This window comes from Curcuma longa, unplaced genomic scaffold, assembly GCF_044706935.1.
Source record: "Curcuma longa cultivar G26 ecotype Majalengka, Jawa Barat unplaced genomic scaffold, ITB_CL_G26_1.1 contig_25546, whole genome shotgun sequence".
Taxonomy (NCBI): Eukaryota; Viridiplantae; Streptophyta; class Magnoliopsida; order Zingiberales; family Zingiberaceae; genus Curcuma; species Curcuma longa.
The window spans coordinates 1-5,457 of NW_027432806.1; the positions used below are offsets into that span (position 1 = coordinate 1).

General features: G+C 36.8%; 1 pseudogene; it reads right to left on the reverse strand.

Annotated features, from left to right (window-relative positions):
• Positions 1–2,188: 2,188 nt before the first annotated feature.
• Positions 2,189–5,242, reverse strand: LOC141818630 (uncharacterized; annotated as a pseudogene).
• Between the last annotated feature and the right edge of the window lie 215 nt (positions 5,243–5,457).

The following is a 5,457-nucleotide window of genomic DNA, read 5'->3' on the forward strand; positions in this document are numbered from 1 at the left end:
GAGTATCAAATATTTGCTTGGGGATATCACAACAGGGTGCTCAAGCTTGGGCTCCCAAGTCCTGGGCTCTTGGTGCCTGCGCACTCGGGCAACCTTTTGTAGAGAATGATGCCCCAAACTCTAATGGGTTATTGGACTTGCGGGTTGTGAGTCGTTCGTTGGAGAGACATTATTACTTAAGGTATCAAACACATTGATGGCTGAATCAAAACGGACAACCATTAACTAGTTGTTGGTGTTTCAAACCAACCGACAAAGCGTAGCAATGACCATTTATCCATTGAGAAATGGTATGCAACATGAAAAAATACAACATGAAATCAACATGACACACTTAACTGCATGGCTGTGGATCCCACTGTATGGATGTGGGATTCACTGCATGCAGTGTGTCATGTTGATTTCATGCTGCATATCATTGCTCTTATCCATTAACAAACAAACACCACGTTCCTTCTTTTCACCACCTTTCTTTGCTCTTTTTAGTGTTTGGTTGCGAACATAATGAAGGACTATTGTATCTTGAAAAAATAGATGTTCAATGAAACTTTTAAGCACCACCAAAGTGGATGAATCTATTTTAAAGAAATTATCTAATATGAGCCTCAGTAGTGCTCAACACACCTTCCCACTCGGCCGACTCAATCTACTTAGTCACTCAACCTACTTGACAACTCAAAACTCAACGATTCAACCTACTCAGCCACTTCGTCCACTCGGCGCTTGACTTGTTCGACAGTTGGTCACTTGGCACTCAACTTGTTCGGACACTCAACCCATTCAGCAGCTTGACACTCGACCACTTGACAACTCAGCCACTCGGTCTGTTCGACAGCTGGAGCACTCGACTTAATCAGGCTACTTGACACTCAACACTCGACTCACTCAGCTTGCTCAACAATTTGACCTATTCAGTATTTCAACACTTGGCCTATTCGACATCTCAGACACTTAGCACCTTGATTCATTTAACACTTGACCTACTTAGCCAGCTTAAGCACTCGATAGCTCGGCAATTTGGTAGCTTAGTCAAGCTCATCTCGATAGATCAAATAAGTCTAAATTCAATAATTTTAAATTCAATAATTTTTTATTTATATTAGCCAACAAATCTTACTCTTTAAGATTGCGAAAATAAATGAGAAATTGTTAAATTTAAACTTGTTAAAATTTAAGTTCAGACTAATTAAATTTTGCGAGATGGACTTGACTAAGCTGCTAGAGAATGAGTTGTTAGGAAAGATTGGCTGAGTTGGCTGAGTAGACCAAGTGAACCTAGTTGTTGAACGGGTCGAGTTGTTGAGCAGGCCAAGTGTTGAGTGATCGAGTGCCAAATACACCAGCCTGTCGAGTGTTCCAAGTATCGAGTAGGCTGAGTTGCTAAGCAAGTCGAGTGTCAGTTCTCTTCGAGTACCAAACAAACTGACCTACCGAAGTGGCAGAATAGGTTGAGTCTCAACTAGACTGTGGGATGAATAGCACAAGTATCGAATAAACAAAGTGGCCGAGTAGACTGAATCTCTGAATAGGCCGAGTGAGAATATACGTTGAGTATTGTCACAGCTCATGTTAGACAATTTTTTAAAATAGATTTGTTGGACGTCAATTTCTCAATGGCTCGACCACGTTCACAGAGAATACTAATCGTACTGACAAACTGAATCCATACAATTTTATAATATTAAAAAATATAAATCAATCCTCAAAACTCACAATGCGAAACTAAAACTCATTCACATTGCTCATTTCATCCTGACCAAGTTGATCATTAAGCAATCAGCACATGCTTTGCAAAAGCATTGAGAAGCATTTTAACAATCTTGAATTTGAAAATACCACAAGAGGAATTAATTAATTCTAGAAGATAGTTTAAGAATACAAAGATTACGAAGGATATTTAGCAAAAGAAATCTAAAGACCCGTACCGAAATGACTGTATCGTAACTTGAGAGGAATTTTACAAAATAGTTGAACTTACGAAGGCAAAAATGAAATTATCTGAAAAACTAATGCTGAAATTGACTATTATGCAAACTCTTTGCAGGCATTTCAGGCATCTCGGCATAGGAAAGAACACAGCTCCGTTAAGGGTTCAAGATACAACAAAATGTTACCAACACTGACGCATGCCACAGCGTTCAAATAATTTTATTTTGGCAGCTTGTAAGGCAAAATAGGTACCATGGTTTCACATCAAAGGTCCTAACTTAATATCGGATAGTTCTTGATTGCTTGATAATGGCCATTTTTGTATCTCTTTCCAGGAATTAGTGGCAGAATGGCTTCCAATTGGTAGAGAATCAATATGGCTTTGTGCAAGTATATCATTGTTATTACTAGATCCAATGCCAGAGTTTTCATGCACTAGAATATCACTCTTCTTATGAAAAGAGCAAGACACTGTGCTTACTTGGGTTGGAAATGCAATCTCGACGAAGCAGGCCTCAATGTCACTGACTTCCACTTGTTGACCTACTTAAACCACTGAACCATCGACACTAGCCAAAAAGTTACTTCTACTTTGAGTTCCAGATAGATCAGTAGGCAGAAGGCATTCGATTCTTAACCTTTTCCTTTGAGGTTGTTGTCAATATTTCCTGAATGTTCATCATTTGATGCATTACCTGCAGGATGTTCACCATCTGATGTATTAGGAGGTTGTACACCATTCGATATGTCAAGCACAGGATGTTTAGATGGACATTCAAGTTCTTGGCTCCCAGGGAGAATCACAGTACCATCTGATTTTGCTTGGTAGTTTTCATATACTATTTTCTCAAAACATGCAAATGCATCTTTCTGGGGCTTAGCATTGATTTCAGTGACACGACACAGTAATCAGTATCCCAGATTTGGAGAGGCCCTAAATATTGAGAAAAAGAATGAGAGAAAAATATTGACAAAACTATTAGCCAAAATGTTCATATGCCCAAAATACAATAGAAAAAATAGCATTGGCTCTATGATTTACAATCAAAATGGTGACAATTTTGGTAACAATATGCAGCTTCTCTGATCACAATGCTTAGGAAAGCAATTTCAACAAGAATAGCAAAGAACTTGTATATATAGACCTGACCAATTTTTGAACACGTTTTGGAAAGCAAGCTCTGGAACAGCAAGGGAATGATTTCAAAGTGGAGAAAGTGTAAATTGTAGTGAACAAAGATAAAGTAAAAATATAAGAAGTGCTAATTGATAGACTGCTATTGTCTATGAAATTTTCTTCATACCAAAAAATATAGGATGTACTTTTAGAGCATTAGTTCTTGCGGATAAAACATATTGGATATGCGAGGCAAACAAACATACAGATAGGAGAAAGAAAGCAAACAGACATGGAAAATAGAGGATTGCATTAGGAAACCTGAGTCAGAAATAAAGAATTTGTAGATACAAATAGAATGTAACAGCTGTGGCTTCACAGGACTTGCACTATCGAGGCAAGGAGAATGAGTGGGAAAAAAAGTAGTACAAGTTCTCAGTAAAGTTAAAAGCCCTTGAAGTCAATGTTGTCATGGTTGAGATCCTTTCTAGGAATCATGGAAAATTCATCAGAACAGATCATATAATTATAGCTTAGGATTGTAAAACTACCATTTAACATTTTTGTTTAAATTGTATTTGAAATTTAGAATTTATGGTATATATTTCAATATACACTATTACCTTAACATCTAAAAATTGCATCATTGTAGAAAATAAGTAGAACATGTAATACAACTGTGAAGGGTTGAAACTTTCACGCTATTTTCTAAATAAAATTAGAATGTCTGTTGTAGTATCATAAAATATTTTTATTGGTCCAACTTTTATTAGAATAGATGATAATGGAAATGGTTTTTTAAAAAATTCTACTTGAAATTTAAATTTAAAGAAATTCCTACTTTTTAGTGGCTTTCCTATGAAGTCGTGATTGTTCGAATCAACATCCTACTTAGGAATGAGAACATAGGATCAGATCATAGAATTATGAGATCAAAATATAATTAAGATCCTACTTGAGATTTGAGTTTTCTAAGTTAAATGATTGTGAGAATCAAGGTCTTACATTGAAGACTGAGAGAACATTGAATAAGGTCGATAAGATTATGAGATCATAGCCAATTAAGATGCTAGTGGAGATTTGAGTCTTTTAATACAATTTGGATTATAGGTGGCAAACTTGACAACCATGCCTATAGGTGAATCTATTTGTGACATATGATAATTCAATAAAAAGAATATATATTTTGAAATGGAAATAGCCAAAACTCTTTGCAAAAATTTTAAACTAAACTAGATCTGAAACCATGGTTGCCTCCATATGTCATAAGGAAAACCTTACCAGATTTGAGCTTTTATTCTCATTGTATTTCTTCTCCTATTCTTGTTGAGTTTTTTCTTCTTCCTCAAACTGACCTAACATCTGGGCTTGCTGCTCCAGAACTCTCTCCATTTCTTCATCTCTCTCATTCCCAATTGCATCAGCTTCTTTCATTTCCAAACTTGCCAAAGGTGTCAGACTTCCAGAAACTTTCACAGATAAGTTAGCTAAGTCAACACGATTAACTGCATAATCATCTCCCATATCTGCCGATGATCTGGTAGAGCACCAAGTCAGTGCCATCAAACCACAATTCTTTCCATTTGATTCTGCGGCATGACTTTCCCAAGTTATACTTCGGAGAAGACTACATATGATACAAAACTATTTCGCCTCTGTCTTGGACTGTCCTGCTTTCGAATCTGGGCTGCCACTATGGCTTTTCCATGACAAGCTCCCAACTTGAGAGGATGAATCTTCGAGGTAAGAATTTGATTGTCCATCTCCAACCACAATCCTCTCTTCATTTGCCTTTGTACAAACTTCACTTTTTCCAAAGTCTTCCTCACACCCTCTCTCAGCAATGGACCTTCATCTTTGTTAGAGCTAGAATCGATTGCATCAGAGAGATCATTAATATCCCTTTAGTTTCTAGAATGGAGACGGCCTCCATTGCTGCCTGTTCTGCTTTCCTCCTCTGGATATTCATGATTCTAAGTTGCTCCTCTAATTCAACAACCTGACATGAAACATTAACAAACCTACTAAATCATATAACATCCAAAGCAAATTTCCCTGCAAGAAGCACAACAGCATATACGACTAACCCTTTTAGTTAACTGGTCAGCTTTTTTCATTGCAGCATTAGAAACAGTCCTCTCAGATAGTAATCTAGCCCGAAAGGAACTCAATGGTCATTGTTGTCGAGTCACCCATGATGTGTACCAGCAAAATTTTAACAATCTAAATTCAAAATCCTCTAAAATGAATCATTTCTCTGAGAAAGTATCACAACCTAATTAGGCAGGTAAATCAGCATTATCTCCTCAATGACAAAAATAACTTGGTTTCGGATAAGCCCCCCTCAAAAGAACAAAAATAACTTAGTTGATTATTGCAGAGCAAATTGTAGTTGATTATTATGGAATAGA